The following is a 17,609-nucleotide window of genomic DNA, read 5'->3' as shown; positions in this document are numbered from 1 at the left end:
TCTAGATCATCTTTCTAGATAATGAGCTGAAGTCGATAGAAAGTGATCCGTCATAGGCAAGCCCACAACACGAAATCACAGATCAAGTTTGAAGAAATTTAGTTGCAAGGACTGACTCAGGGATGGTAAAAATGGATGACAAATATTTCGCAGATGAATGGCTTATTTGCACTGACCTCTTGAACACATAACGACACAACAGATGGTTTGGTGACAATTGACCCAAAGTTACTACCCAGAAACCGGCTGAAGACTTTCAATATGGTTTGATCAACTGTTAGGAAAAGGATTTCCCAACCCAGGTGAATAAAAGTTTCATGTTCAAGAGTGGTTACAAAGTATGACAAATAGGCTCATTTTTCTCTCTTTTCCCCCACCATTTCTGGCAAGTACCTCTTTATTTTTTGACAAGCTTGAGGAGGATAACATTTGCTTGATTATAAGCTCATCCTTCGGATGAGTCCAACTTAGTTTAAATTCGAACCCTAAGAAGGAGTGGTCTGTTCTTGTTTGTAATTGAACAGGTCCTTTCCTGTTAAATTTTAACGAGTCCAGTATAGGAGAAGCTCGACGTTTTTCAATTTTAGAGAGTCTGAAAAAACTTAAGAAGACTCCATGGTTTTCCTTTTTCGTAAATTTGTGTCTCCCAAGCCCAAAAAAGTATAAAATAATACTTGAGAGAACTGCTTGATCATTATGACCAACGAGTACTTTTCATAATTAGTGCCTCTGATCCGAAAAAGTAAAAAAGCGATCAATGACACGTCGTTTTATAACCAATATCAAATTTGAAACGACAAAAATCCGACAATCTTTTCATGTTTTTATGGTCAGAAAAGGGCTGTAAGTGGAACGTCTTTTTAGTTCCGTTTTAACGAGTTTAAAAAAGAAAAACTCGGCGATCTTTTCATGTTTTAGGAGTTAGAAAAGATCTTAAAGGTGACTCTAATGTTTTTTCGTCGAAAATGACCGATTTCGCCTGAAAAATCCGTTATCTTGAACAAAAACTCAAACGTTACTTATACCTATTTAAAATGGATAAAAATGCTTCAAAATTTACCTCTTTAAAGTGAAACATAAACAAATTAAAAACTCATTTATTCAAAAAACTTATAAAAAGGGCTTTTGTAAATTCATTTTTACCATTTGACTTAAGAGTGAGAAAAGAGAGCTTTTTGTCAGAAACTTCCCGTGAAGATTGCGGAAAATCCGTTCATTGGAATTGAACACCATCTCCTCCAAGTAATCTACATCATCCTACTCTTTCATTTCATCCGTTTCAAATTTTGTTTTAGGCTTTGATTTCGTTTTTTAAGGGATTTTTATGTTAGAAACCTGCGCACGGGGGTCCGCAGGCATAACACAGGTAACCTGTGGACCCTGAATTTTTCGTAAAAGGAAAAAAGTTAGGGGTCCGCACCTACCATGAAGGCATAGTGCGGACCCACGCACTGTCTCTAACAAAGAGGGTGCGGTCCCCGCAGGAAGGGTTTTTATACCTAAATTTCTCAAATTTCACCCAAAAATTTTGTTTTTAGATATTCTAATTCACCTTTTTATTGAATGTAGGTTATACATCATGCTTTATTGGCAAGAACGGGAGCACGAGGATGTAGATCTCGCCATGGTAAATCATCAACCTTTGATTGATGCATTGAAGGCATGCGACTTATACAAATTATGGGCCATACCTGGCATGAGGCCCAGGTGGAATTTCTGCAGTGGCTGGTAGATAGGTGGAGCATATAGGACCAGTGCTTCTTCATTGGTGGTCACCAGTTAGAAATGGAGCTGATAGACATTTACTTCTTGACTGGTTTGCCTAAGAGAGGTGAACACTTGACTCTATTCAGGACTAGGCCAGGTGGCCAGTCTGTCGATAACCTCCGGCTAGAGTTTTGCAATGACCAGACTAGAGACAAAGGGATAGATATCAAAACCATATCCCTTCCTAAACTGAAAGTGATTGCGTTTACTGTTACCAGGATTTGCGGAAGCGCAACACTACATATAGCCACTGGATCCCAAATGCGGATCGCAGTAGACTGCTTTCGAGGCACCATCTTCAACTGGTGCGATGTTGTGTTGGCTAATATAAAAGGCCAACTGACTAGAGAAAAGAACGGACAACTGAAGACCTTTGGATATGGTGCTTTAGTTGTGAGCTTTGGTCTGGAGAGGGTCCTAATGTTGGTCCCACAGCATCTCACTGTCGGAGCTAGACTTCCTCGAAAGCCCAAACTGATGCAATGGGTTGCAGTTATGGCCCGTCATCCTGAGGAGGGGATAGAAGTTGTTAGATTCACTCCTAAGTACTTCCATTGGTTGGAGAACCAAGTTTTTGCTATTCAGGACTTTCCTTACGCTGGGGTAGATTTTCGTGGTGACCCAGACATGGCTCTTCCACCAGGAGAGCAATGGGATGATTCAGGTAAAATCATTTTCAACATTTTGTAATTTATTATTATTTTTTTTTGTCTTTATCTCGTCCCAAAATTGATAAAAAGTTTCAAATGCAGATGTAGGTCCATGGTGACTAGCCACTCTCTGACCCTATGAGAGGAAACAACCAGCTGCAACAGCACTAGTCCCACAGGACGAATCAGCAGAGACCTTGGCTGAATTGGAGAGTCATCTAGAGCGTTTGACAGCAGACATTCTAGAGACCAGCATAGATTACATTCCTCTTAGGCTAAAATGCTATGTGATTGGGGTCCCAGGACCTTTCAAGAGGTTCCTTTGCAGGGTGGCCCGTACAGTTGTTTCTTATCGAGATCATCACCAATGATAGGATGATCGCCTATTGTAGACACATATGACATTTTTTTCTTTTTGTACTATCATTTTTGCCGATCATAAGGTGTTTTTCAACCTAGGATCGAAGACGATGTATATTTGACGCACTCCTATGTTATACTATATCACTATTACCGGCTTATCTTGTAAAACATGTTATGGAATGTTTTTAAATTTACTTGTATGATTATTGCAAATGTCTACTTAACATTCGATAAGCAATTGCATCTGCTAATGTATTTAAATATCTTGGAATATGCTGATATTCAATATAGTCAAATTCACGTTCCAAGAGACGAACTCTCAAAAATAATCTTAATAACACTGGATTTTTAATGGCATATACTCTATTAAGCTGTAATACAACGAGTTCAGAATCTAACCTCACTATCAAACTCTGAGTCCCAAATGAAATAGATTCAGATAATAACTCAATCACTACACTATACTCGGCAATGTTGTTCATTGTTTGACCGAGGCTTAGCCCATGCATAGATACCAACTCGTCAGAGGGCGAATAGATAACCCAAGTTGCAGAATAAATGTTCCGTGTATTACGACAAGCACCATCAGCAAAACCAATGTATGTTTGGAGAGGCATCGACATCTGCAATATCAAGAGTAAAATGAATATAAGCAGGAATAATGACGAAAAACACTCTCTAAGCTAAGCACACTTTTTAAACTAAAACACACTAGCTAGAAAGAAAACTAACCTAACTAAAAATCTCCACACCCAGATTTAAGCATAATACCTCTTCAGGTAAAGACCATTTCTAGGTTTACCTAAAGAGACCCTATCAAAGTCTACCAATTCATAGGCCCCTTTTGCTAGCTTTCGCTTAACAACATAAGGACCATGCCACATGGGTACGAATTTTCCAGCGCCTAATTTATCATTTGCTTGATCGTACAATAAGACTAGGTCTCCTTCCGAAAAATTTAAAGGGGCAACATTTCGTTCATACTGAGCTTTAATACGTTTGGCATGAGTTTTGATCGCTAATGCAGCATCACGTCGATTCTCATCTAGCTGAGCCTAGTATAACAAACAATTTTCCTCTTCAGAAGTGGCTGGAAGTAATTTGATGGCCATTTGCAATGACGGGATTTCGCATTCAATGGGTAACACAGCTTCGAAACCATAAACTAGTTGGAAAGGATTGAACCCGGTTGACGTTTTTACTGAGGTTCGATATGCCCAAAGTGCTGAAAATAGCATGTTATGCCAATTCAACCTATGAATCCGAATGATTTGTCGGATCATGATGACTAGAACTTTGTTGATGGCTTCAACCAGACCATTAGCCTGTGGATAATATGGAGTTGAACTATCGTGATGCAAGCCAAGTTGGTCTGTAAGTTCAGTCATCATAATGTCTCGAAAATGACACCCATGATCAGTGATAATCGCTTGTGGAACACCAAACCTAGAAATTATATGATTGAACACAAAAATCGCAGCAGTTTTGCCATCTACCTCAAATGTAGGCATCGCCTCGGCCCACTTGGTAAAATAATCTACCACAAGGATGATATACTCATGCCCCCCGGTCGAGTTAGGGTTACATGTAATAAAATCGATACCCCATTTTGAAAAAGGACCGACGACAATTATAGGGTGGAGAGGAGCAGGGAGAGCGCGCATCTTTCGATCAAAAATTTGGCAGTTGTGGCATTTTCGGACCGCGTTAATACAATCTTTAAACAAAGACGGCCAGAAATATCCAGCGTGTAATAGCTTTTGGGCTGTGGCAAACCCAGACATATGACCGCTACACGCTCTAGAGTGACAGTCATTTAAAACCCTTTCAGCTTCCTCATGCGTTAAACAACGTCAAAAAATAGAGTCCTCCCCACGACAATAAAGTGTATCTCCAATAATTTTGAATTGCTGGGACTGGAATCGTATTTTTCGACGTTCTGACCTTGAAATTTCTGGCTGAAAGGATTGGGTCTGGAGATAAACGATGATATCCCCATACCATGGATCTAAAGTGCTGATTAGAAACAAGGATTCATTTGGAATGGGCTCCTCCGCCACAGTTTCCGTGTCAGCACGCGGGAAGTCACACATCAACTCCACAAAAACTAAAGATTTCTTTGACTTAGACTTTTCAAATTCTAGGTCGAACTCCTGTAGGATCACAATCCATTTGGAGTACTTGCCCCCTAGCAATTGTTTGGTCAAAATATAGATCATAAGGTTGCAATCAAAAATTATTGTAGTCTTACGTAGTAAAATGTAATGATGAAAACGTTGGACAGCTTGAACAACTGCCAATGCCAATTTCTCCACATGTGAGTATTTTAGCTCAGTTGGATTTAAAGTGTGACAAAGGTAATATATCACATGTTCTGTACCGAATTCATCTTCCTGAACTAACACAATTCCAATGGTGGAATGTGGGGCGACGAGATATAAGAAGTAGTCCTGGTTGTAGTTGGGAGGATGCAATAACGGTGCATGGGTCAACGTGTGTTTTAGTGCATCAAAATATTTATCAGCTATCTCATCCCAAAAGAATGGAGTATTCTGTTGCAACAACTGGGTAAAACCCTTTGTGATCTCGGCGTAGTTAGGAATAAATCGACGTAAAAAGTTTTCTTTCCATTGCAAACTTTGGAGTTGGTGAAGACTCGAAGGAGGAGGCAATTTGACAATAGCTTCAACCTTCGAGGGATTGACGCAAATGCCGGCTTTCGAAACAATAAACCCCAGTAACCAACCCGTTTCTATACAGAAAACAAACTTGTGTGGATTCAACCTAATTTGATAATGCCTACACCTCATAAAGATTGCTCATAAATGGATGAGATGATCAACTCGATGTAATGAATGAGCAGGTAAATCATCGAGATAGGGTTGCACAATGTGCATGATGTCATGAAACGCATAAGACATGGCTCTTTGAAAATTTTCCCCGGCGTTCTTGAGCCCAAAAGGTAATTTGCAATAAGTAGATGTCCCCCATGGACAAATGAAAGCCATTTTTGGTTGATCAGCAGGAAGAATATTGATTTGATTGTATCCGGAAAAACCACCCATGAAGGAGAATATTTCACTGCCGGCACAGTCATCAATGATTTGATTGATATAGGGAGTTGGGTAATTGTATTTTGGACAAGCTCGATTAATATCCCTATAATCGATACATATTCTTATTTTCCCTTGCTTTTTGTTAACAGGAACAATAGTCGATACCCAATCCGTTAACGGAATCGGATAAATGAAACCTGCTTTGAGTAATTTTTCAACTTCTGCTTTAATAGCAGCAGCTTTTCGTGGGTGGATCTGATGCAAATGTTGCTGGATGGGTTTATCATTCGGGTAGGTTTTGATTTCATGAACAACAATTGCTGGGTCAATTCCTGGCATTTCCTCATATGACCAGGAAAACACGTCGTGGAATTCTTGAAATAGGGCCTTATATGTTTGAATTTCATCTTCCGTACAAGAGGCACCTATATGAATGTTTTCAACAATTCCAGGCTTAACCGAAATGTCAATAGGAATAGTTCGAGAAACATTTCCCAAATTTAACTCAGAATCTGGATTTTTCATTGGATTCTGAGGTTCCTTGACATATTCAGTCGTAAAAATAGATGAAAAATCATTTTCAAAGAGATCAATCTCAGGTAAAAACGAAGATCTATGATGAAGATCTTCCCATGGTAAATCATCGACACATAGGATTTCACGAATTTGCTCATCAGTGTGAACAAGTTCGGAAAACGTTGTTGAATCTGAGTTTGATGTTGAAATTGACTCCTCATGGACCACATTCATTAAGTCAATTTTGGTTGAAGAAGGTTCGGAAAACGACTACACGTCCTGATACGCAATTTCATATGGACTCAAAGGCATAACATCACCAAATGAGTCTATCTCAGACTTGGAAGGTACGATCCAAGGATCGTCATAAACAATAATGTCTGATGAAATCATATGAATGGTTGCAGTAGAAGACAATGCGTTGATAGGAGGAAAAGGAAAAGTTCCTAGCAAACCAGAATCTTTAACTAGTCCTACTCCAACATCCTTATACGGGATAGTTGTTTTGCCGACATGCTGAATACTTTCAGAAGAGGCTGGGTCGGATGAAAAGTAAGTCATCTGGTCTATAGTTATGATCTTTCCATTATGAGGGAACTTTATAAGCCGAAAGACCGACGAAACAACAGTTGTCATAACGTAAGACCAACTACGACCCAAGAGAAGGTTGTAATCTAGAGGGGCATCAACCACCTCCACATCTAGATTAATAGTTTTTCCTTCAACCCCTATAGGTAAATCCTGTAGAATGCTAAAAGGATGAAACCCACAGCCATCAAAGGTTTTTAGAATTGTCGGGGGTTGATTTAGCGTAGGAAAACCAAGCGATCTCCAACACTGTATCGACATAATACACGTTGAGGCTCCTTTATCAATCACAATCCTATAACAAGGTGTGTTTTTTACTAACACTGGGATCTGGAAAGCCATTTGATGAGGTAAGCGCAGTTTACTATTTTCTAGATCGAAAATTATAAGGTTCGAGTCCTGAACGTCAACAGCTCCTATAGCCGACAATAGAAATTTACGCTGTGCTGGGCATGATTGCAGCACTTCCAAAGCCGACATTGCTGAAGGTGAAATAGCCAAATCTTCAACAATGTTATAGTTCTCAGCCGCTCTCGCATGTGGATTGAAAGCTGACTTTCGAAGTATACCCTTGGCAGGTGGTTTGATTACTAAGTCTGGGTTAGGTTTCTCGATCTGTAATGGATCGGAACTGGGAGTTGAAGTTGATGGGTTTGAATGAGAAGATTCTACTTCTTTACCATCAACAGGACTTTTACTTCCATAATCATGCAATCGAGTCGCAATCCTAACATGGGACATCATCATTATGGGTTCTTCAGAGGCATTTGAGGAAGAACCTATCATCTTACTATCTTGACTAGGAAAAGGATCCTTCAAAACAACAGGCATTTGGGAACCTTTGGCAATTTTCGCAACCTCTGCACGATGAGGGCAATATCTTGTAAAATGCTCTTCGTCACAAATGAGACAAGGATAACAAGGTTTTCATTTCTCATCAGTTGATTCTGTTTTTTCTGGTTTCTCTTTCGAATTTTTATATGTTTTTTTTTTCTTCTTCCCTTTCTTCTTACCGTCGGACTTTGATTTGGCTGTAGATGACTCTACAACATGAATATCGGTGGAAATTTCCGCGGAAGAATCTCCTGTTGGGGAATCTGGTAAAGTTATGATAGGAGAAGAATTATTAGAAGATTTCTTCTTGCTTTTGGTATTAACCATACCAATCATACCATCAGCGGCATGAGACCCTGAAGGAGCTGCAGTTATTTGATTTTGTTTAGGAAGGTCGGGGATTTTCTCGTGTAACGTACCTGACTGCGTATAAACTAAGTCAAGGTACTGAGCTTGAGCAATTACTTGCTCCTCAGTAATGACTCCTACCTTAGCTACATCCTCAATGATCTTCGGTAATAAAGACTTTACAAACCATTCAGCTAAGATCTGATCCAGAATAAAAACCTTCACTAGACGCCGTCGACATCTCCATTCATGAATGTGATCTGAAATGTAAGTGGACGTTGACTGCTTTAATGAAGTTAATAATTCCGTGCCATTGTCATATCTGACTGGCAACTAAAAATGAGTTAAAAACGAAGTAGCTAACTGACTAAAGTTATAAAAAGTGGCTCATGGTAACTCAATGTACCACTTGGCCGCAAGACCAATTAGAGTGCGTTGGAAAAGCCTTAAATGGATTGAATCATCTAAAATGGAATTAGACGCACACCAGAGCTAATAAGTCATCACATGGTTCGACGGGTCCTCTCCTAATTTGCCTTCAAACTTAGGAATATCACTAGGCAACTTATTCGGCATTGGCGGCCAAAACGGAAGATAGTTAATTGGATCGTTTGTAAGGCGCGACAATTCAGGCAAGTCCAAAGTTGCAATAAACGATAACTGACGATTAGGGTCCCTGAAACCCTGGGTCATGAGACCGGCCCCAGGAGGAGGATATCCAAGATAACTAGGAATTGGAATTGCATTTTGGATATTATATCCTCCCGGAAAACCATGATTAACCGGACTGTACTGGGGTTGTTGAGGTTGCTGATATGTATATCCAAGGTAAGGTTGATACTTATAGACTGGCTGCTGCACAGCAGGACAGAATTGGTACTGTCTCTGGTACAGTTGATAAGTAAATTGAGGTTGACTTGTGACAACTGTACTTGGACCAGGTTTTCCTACAAGCATTTAAACCGAAGTCTGAATTGTGGGTACAGACTGAGGTAAAGATGTCTGAGGAGTTGATATAGGAATAGTAGAAACCAGAGCTGTCGATACTCTAGAAGTAGGTGGGGTAGATTGAATAGATGTTTTAGCAGTTGCAGCACTCATTTGAGGTGGAGTACGAGGCGTACTAGGCCCAGTCTGAGAAACTACAGAAGGTGCAGAAGTTTGAATAGTAGACTGGACAGGTTGCTTGGATGAACCAGAAACCGAGGGTTGTCCAGATTGAGATGACAACTACACATTCGGTTGCAAGATCTGTTGAGTTTGAGACGGATCCCACACTAAGTTCATTCCGGGGTATAGACCCATAACAGGTTGAGAATATTATGGACCATAACCGGGTTGAGGGTAGGGTTGATAATTCAAAGGTACATTTCCAGCTCCTTGGACAAATGATTGACCAAAAGATGGTCAGAAACCTTGGGTTGGGTACTGACCTTGACGTTGATAACCTTGAGGCACGTACTGATACTAGGGTTAACCTTGAGGTACATATAGATACTGGGGTTGACCTTGAGGTACATACTGAGTCTGGGGTTGACCTTGAGGAATGTACTGTCCCGTAGGTAGGTACTGTCCTTAAGGTTGCCCCTTAGGCAGAAATTGGGTACCTTGAGGTTGCCCCCCAGGCGATACTTGAGGACTTTGAGGCTGCCCCCAAGGCGGTAACTAGCCACCTTGAGATTGAGGATTAGGAATAGTACCTGACATCATAAGAATATCTTTTACACTCAATGGCCTAGTTCCATTATTTCCAGTTAATAACCCTTGTTCAATAGGTTGGGGAGATGCTCCCGAAAAAGTACCAGTAAGTGACTGATACCCAGCGGGAACAGAAGGACCGCCGTATAAAAAGGTTTCTGGAGATTGAGAAAACATGGAAGAATCTTTTGAAATATTTAATGGAGGATAATAACCCCTAGGTGTTGGGTGAAAAGGAATGTGAGGTGGTGAAAAGCTTAGTCCTGGGTTTTCCAAAAAATTGGTCAATGAAAGATACCAAGCGTTGCTCCTAGGTGGACTGTAAAAGATTGATTCACGCTCCCTAAGTTCTATAACTGGTTGATTTTCAGGGATAGGGATACTGTCTTCTTCCGGAGTAGCAAGTTCTTTAATAGCTATAAGTCCAGAAGGAAGATTTTGGGTAATTATTCTTTCTACCCTGGGTGAACTAGGACCACTAGAAGTTGGAGAGGCAAATCCCGATGTTGGCGTAGCAACAAATTTAGTTTCAGGTTCAGATATTTCAGGTTCCTCACCTAAATCACTAGTAGATGAAAAACTACCAATAACTTCGGAAACATAAATAGATTGTGGATTATAATTTGCTACTAGAGCTTGATAATCAAGATGTACCACTAAAGAAGACTCTCCTTCTTCAGGTGACCCAACTCTACTGTCTCTAGGAGTTACAAGGGCTCATAGCCCTTCAGGCTGTCTTGGTGAAAACTCAGGAGGTTGGCCCCGAAGTCTACAGGACTTCCTCAGTAATTCAGCCACGATTAAATATTTTAACTACTTCACATGCAAACAAAGAAAAATCTCAATGAAAACCACCTAAATCCTCTAAAGAACCAAACAATTTTGAATCACACGCTTAAAGAATCTAGGAGATCAAACCACACACAAACAGTAACTTTCCGTATTAAAAACACTAGTTGGTGATGAAATCCAACGTCGCAGAGTTCAATACAGAAACGGCGGTTGGAACAGTTACCCCGACAACCTGCTTAATGAATAGACTGACACAAGTTTCTCCACTAAACCGTCTCGAGTGAAGAGAACCCCCCAGAAAATCCAAGTGAGTCTAGCTGACGTCTACTCCAAGTACAGTGGGATCTTCCCTCCACCGTCACCTTAGGAAAGAAACCTATTGAATATGGTCACTATGGTTACCAACGGAAACAAATATACCTAGGGGAACAATCTACGATCCGCTATGAATGCAATGGCAGAGTAACAAGCTCAATCCCCTTGAAGGCTCCTTGACATAATCCAAGGTTTACCAACAAGTGACCCTAGGCTCCTCGACAATGGTTAATCTAAGGTTTACCATTTTTAATACGTGAATATCTTCTATCGTTCCCAATGAGGAAGGATTGATTCCCACACTAGTTTAGATATGATCTCATGCATCTCCTTTAAGAGGAGCTTTCCTAGAGCATAGATGTAACAATTGGATTTTATCTCCTACCGCAAGATACAACTACTTGTTTGTTTTACTATCTTGGGGAGTTAATTACTCCCTACTCCAAGATACTAGCCTAAGCTATGTTGGTGATATAGAGCCCTAGAAATAAAAAGATTACTAGATAGATTTTACTTTAAGCGTTATTTTTATTAGTTTTTTCTTAAGTCAAAAGGTGCGGAGATGAAACTTATGGTATGAAAACTTGACTCCAAATCACTAAAAAATGCACTTAAGATGATAAGAAATCTTTTCCCTTCAATGAATTCCTAGCTAGGAAAGAGTTGAGAATGCAAATGCTTGTAAAAACAAATCTTTCTTTAACAAACAAATCAAAAGTAGAGCTTTTTGTCTTTTCCAGTGCACTAAAAAATGAGACAACTAGTTATGCTCACAAAAAATTCCCTTTTCTTTCAAACACTCAAATACTACAAAAACAAGCATTTTCAAAAGAGATTTTTTATTATTTTTTATAAAACACTCAAAACTATGGAAAAATCTAATCTTGATATCTATAAATTCTAAGAACTATTTGAAGTAAAAGCTTACAAGATTTCTTTTCAAGGATGTTTTACTTATCTATAAGCAAACTAAGGACTAATTTGTCTAGAATCACAAATCAGTCAAAAGACAACCAATTTTTGTTTTCTTTTCTAAAAGTGAAATCCAAAACTTTTAATCACAAGTCCTTTCGAAGTTTCGCAAAGAGAAAAAACAAGATGGATTCCTCAACAAAGGTAGATTTTGCAAACGGTCAGACTCATAAGAAGGCCAATAAAAAACAAGGTGATCTAAGGCTTCTAAGGCTTCTAAGCTCTGAGCTACTACAAGACCAAAATGAAAACCAAGCCCGGCTACCAAAACTTCTAGGAATTTCACCTAAAACCCTAATGCCAATGGAATTAACCTAAGAAAAGTTCCTGACAAGTCACATGCAGGGCTGGGCAGGGGAAAACAACACCTAAACAAATCCTAAGCTAACTGAAAGAGAAAATCTTAAGTTTTCCAAAATTTTGACAGGGTTCGCAGGCCCGCAGTCCACACAGGTGCAGTACCACTCTGTGTGTAAAGCAAAAGTGCGGATAGGTCCGCACTGTGTTACAAGCAGAGGGTGCGGTCCTCTCCCAAAAGTATGAAAAGAAAAAAATAATTCAATATCTACTAAACCTACCCAATCCCACACACATCAAGCCAAAAATAGAAACAAAAACACAGTTTCTCAAGTCAAAGTAAAGCAAATCAAAAAATCAAGTCCCTAGTGGAGTCACCATTTTGTCACATGGAACGAGTCATTCTTGCGGACAAGACCGACCTCCCTAGTATCTAATGATATCTAGCAACAAACAAACCAATCAACTTCTATCTTTCTCTAAATATGTAGTTTATAAATAAAGGCAAACAAGTGTTTTAGGCCTACCTTGGGTCCAATGCAAGTTTGTGGAAGCCTCGCCCCATTGATCCAAATGACCTCCCTTGTAGAGAATCTGCAAACACAAACAAGCACACAAATTAAATAGCACCTGAAAAGCCAATATAATAAGCATACTTATCATGATGATCAAGGAATTCATGAAACAAATCACATAAGACAATTTGTTGAGAAAAATGAATCTGATTGTATTAATTTAAATCGAAGAAGAACTTTACAACCTATACCTTGATGCTGTAGAAGCTCCTCCCAGGGTCCATCAAGAAGTCTCCTTTACTTTGACAAGTTTCACTCTCTTCCCAATGAAGCCAAAAGGTATGTGATCTGTTATCACTTGGAACTATAGTTCATGTATATAAGGTTGTCCATAAGTTTTATATAAAGCTTTGAAGTCTTGTGAATAGGTTTATTAGTATATGTCAATTTGAAATTTGAAATTCAAGAGGTATTGATGTGAATTCGTGTAAAGGAAAAATCATTAGACACCCTCCATCATTGTTAGTTAAAGCATGTCATGTCATTGGTACTTTGCGCAGTTTCGCAGCGCGGGTTTGATGTCATTGGTACTTGCGCAGTTTCGCAGCGCAGGTTTGATTGGTCAGTTTAGCTGTGAAATGATGTTTTCGTGTTTTCGCAACGTTCTGTTTGTCAGCGATTTCGTAGCGCATCTTGTTAAATTTGAACTGCCCGCGCTACGAAATTGGGGTTTCAGGGTTTTTTGTAGCGCTTTTCCTTTGAATGTCAAATCCGAGAGTAGTGAGTCATAGGTCCGTTCATGATTGTCAGTTCACATCCTCTCCCTGTCATGACAAACCATTATTCCGCCATAAGGTCCGAAGTCATGTATTTGAGTGTTAGTTTAAGGGATGTTACAAGAGATGGTTATATCATAATGGGTTCTTCATATTATGTAAACATGTTTGCTGTATGAGAAGCCCAAGTTCTTATTTAAACGGACTACTGCAAGCGAGCCTGCACTCCAAAGTCGAAGTTTGTTTTCATGCTACAAGCTACCATTAGTTTCCTGTGTAAAAATATTCAAAGCAGCATGGAAAGGAAGGAACACCGATCTGGTAAGTGTGTGAGGACAGAGCCGGAGGGGTTAGATGTTACTCTCAGGAATGAAGGTGTAGCAAGAGCCTTTCAAAACGCTGGCTGCTGGCGGTTTTGCGAAAAATTGAAGGGAGGACATGCAGAAGTGACAAAGGCTTTCGCATTAAATTTCACTGGACTGAATTCGAAAGTGGCAATGTTAGAGTTTCCGGTGTCTCCTGAAGTTATTTCCACTGTCACTGGAATTCCGAGGGGTGGCCAAGAATGGTTCAAAAACTTCAAGTTCGACATGAGTCCCTGCAAAGAGTTTTTGAAGGAACCTTATGTAGATGAAGACCTCACCAAAGCAGTGCCAAGGAGTTATATAAAAGAGAATTATGCTATGCTCTTGACATGTATCCAGAAGTACCTGACATGTGAGGGTAGGTACAATAAAGTTTACTCCTACCACTTCAAACTTCTGTTACATTTCACAGGTAAGGTTTCTATAGACATACCTTTCTATTTGTTCAGGAGCATTAGCAAAATGTGTGATAAGATTCAGTTAAAGAAAGATGGTTGTGAAACATCCCTTTTTCATCATGGTCTAGTAAAGTTGCTGGTGTTGGATAGTTTACAAAAAATTGGCAAAGATTGGGATTCATTTGTGTTTATGGCCGGTTTCCCAAGAAAAACAGGCCTCACTCCATTACCTGTGAGAGAAAGAGAAGAAAGGAGTGAAGAACCCACTTTGGCTGAACTTAGAAGAGAAGTGACAGACCATAAGAAGCCTAAAACTAAATCAAGGAAATCAGAAAAGTCTGTGGCAGCTAAAGAGACACCAGAAGCATCAGTGAAGAAAACTCCTAAGCCATTAGTTAAAGAAACACCTGAAGCATCAGTGGAGAAAACCCCTAAGTCATCATCAAAGGAAACACCTCAGTCATCAAAGCAGAAGACTCAGAAAAGGAAGGATGAAGCTAAATCCAGTGAAGTTGAAAAGATTTCAAGGGTGAGAACTAGAGGTCAACTAAACAAGGAGAAAGGAAAGTCAGTCCCTGTGGAAGAAAGTCCTATTTCAAAAGGTAGTTTAAATGACTTACTTGAAGCCATTGAACTAGAGCAAGATCATCCAATACAAATTGAACCACTAGAATTTGAGCAAGATCACTCGGTGCAGCCAATGCATATTGATCTAACTCAGTCCTCACCTGAAAGTTCTAAAAAATCAAAGGCTTCTAAAAGGTTGAAATTTGAAGAGCCAAGTAAAGAATATGCCTTCAAGCCACGCAGACCAGTTACAAGAAGGCAAATCAAAGAAGTGGAGAAAGCTCAGAAAGAGAAGGCACCTTTAAAAATGCCTAGGGCAGAGGTACTTGAAGTTTTCACTGGAATAGTTCAAGCAGCCAAAAGCAAGAACAAGGATAATAAGGTTATCATCAGTCAAAGTGGAAATGTTATTGCTATTAAGAAACAAGCTGGAGCAACAAAGGAAGAAATACCTCAGATTAAAAATGTTTCTAAGGAAAGAGCAGTAAGGTATACAAATTATAAAAAGGCTGTAATGAAAGGCAGAACAAGTTTGATTAGTCAAGCTGACTCAGTATCTGATGCATATGTGTGGACAGTGCCAGCTCTGAAGCAGGCAAAAATCATGAAACAAATGAATACAAGCTTAAGAGCAGAAAACAAGGTGTTAAAGGAAGAAGTTAGCAGCTTGAAAAGGAAGCTAGGCAAACTAGCTAATTGATTCAAGGGGAAATTTGCCTTTCAAATTTTGGTAAATTTTGGTTATCATCATTTTGAAACTTTTTGAAACTTTTTGAAGTCCTGACACCTGTGTAAAATGGCTGAAGAAATCACAGAGTTAAGTCATTGTTGCTTTAAGGTTCATATGCTTAGTTTTGATTACCTACAGCAGTTTCATAGCGCGCTACGAAACTGCTGTAGATGACTGTTTATGTGAAAAATTTGAAGATTGAATGCTGAGGTCAGAAAATCTTAAAGGGATGACTCGAGGCTAGCATGGGGATTATAGAAAGTCATTCAGATGTTAAAAAGGTGCCAGGTGTAAGTATTCAAGGAAAAGGTGAAATTTTGTCTTTTGTTAAAGTTTTCACTTTATCTCTGAAATTTTAGGGTTCTGGTAGGGTTGCCGAGGTGTGGAGTGGTACACCTGTTCAGTTATGGGATGGCCAGATCATAAGTTTTCTTCCATCATACGGGACTATTAGAGGATTAAATGGCTTGAAACATGATCTTAAATGCATGAACACTAATGGGAGACAGAGACCATGAACATAGGGCACAAATTCTTATTTGTTGATGAATCATCCACATATCAGGCATCCGAAGCTGCTCATCCAGTGAATGTGCTTCCAGTTTGGTTTGGCTATTATTGAAGTGCTACAGGTGTCAAGTTTCAAGAACGCATCAATGTACATGAGGAGATAGACTTGAAGTTTCAATGGAATGGAATCCTCTGTTTTCGTAGCACAATACCTTTTGTAATTAATTAGTTTGTTTAAGATATAGATAAGGTAATTAATGATAGAATTCCGAGCTCCCTTCATGCTTGTTGAGGAGTCTCAGGTAGTAGTATTTTGGTTTGCTATATATAGAAATGACTCTGATGTAAAAAAGGTTGGACATTTTATACAAAAACAGAGTTGTTTTGGGCCATTGTAAGACTTTTGACAGTAATAGTAAAACAGTGTTGATCTCTTCTCAAGATTCTCGATGGATTATTGTGTTCAAATATAATGATGGTGTTCTATATTTTATGTTCTTTTACAGCCTTGTTGTAACACAATCACTCAGAATTCAGAAACTTATGCTCTGACTTCTTGTGTGTTTGGCAAGCTGTGGTTTTGATGGAGTATGTTTGACATGTAATGCAAAGAGCCTTGATTTCCATGAGATGACTATGTTTTTCTTGTTTACTTAGTATATGAGACTCCATAGCCCAATGAGAACCAGTTTGATATGTTTCCAACCAGCTTATGCTTTCATGAATGAATAAAGAGTTAGCCATCTGTTATAGTGAAGGATTTTTATCAAGAGTTTGTGAGAGAGCCCTCTCTGATCAAAGAGGCTAATCTTTGATCTAAAGTTAGGTTGAAAGAGTTACATGAAATCTTGCTTGGTTGCAGCCCTCAGTAGTGATTTTGTGATAACATTTTGGTGCGTCTGCCGGGAGCTTAAGATTGAATTTCTGAAGGTAGCAGGAGTTCAAATGATTTTCGAGGCTGCATTCTACCTTGGTGACTCCATTTGTTTTTAAAGTTTAAAGGTGGCTTCGAAAGGAAGATACACAAGGAGTAACCCTGATCCAAATCCACCTAGTCCTGTGGAAAATCCTAATATCATCTCAAGGAGTAAACAAAGATTCTCTGATATACCAGGTACTTCAAGTATTTCAAAGTCATTATTTCCTGAGTTTTCTAGAAGTCCTGAGAATAAACTTGTTGATGATAAAGTTCAAGAGGTCATATTAAGGTCTGAAAATGAAGAAGAATTAATTGGTATTATTTTGGATCTACAAAAGAGAGGTATTGATACTTCTTCTTTAATTTCACAAAAAGATAAAGAGGAGTTTTGGGAAATTGTTTCTTCTGAGCTATTATTAGAGAAAGAAGATTTAAAACAGCTCAAGGAGCTTGATCCTTTCGAAATTCTGCTTAACTCAAAGATTGGTTTACCTCTCCCAAATTGGAGTTCTTTTGTTAGTGGTTTACAAAGCCCCAATAGCCCTTTCCGTACTCATACTTTGTCTTCTGCCTCTGCTAGTCCAAATAGCCCTCAGACTTCATCTCATTCTAGTTCTGGTCCTTCTGGTCATA

The sequence above is a fragment of the Pinus tabuliformis genome, chromosome Q, assembly GCF_031772625.1.
Source record: "Pinus tabuliformis cultivar Carrire ecotype Pingquan chromosome Q, CPIR1, whole genome shotgun sequence".
Lineage (NCBI taxonomy): Eukaryota > Viridiplantae > Streptophyta > Pinopsida > Pinales > Pinaceae > Pinus > Pinus tabuliformis.
The sequence above is the reverse complement of the archived record's forward strand: the minus strand, read 5'-3'. Positions refer to the sequence as shown.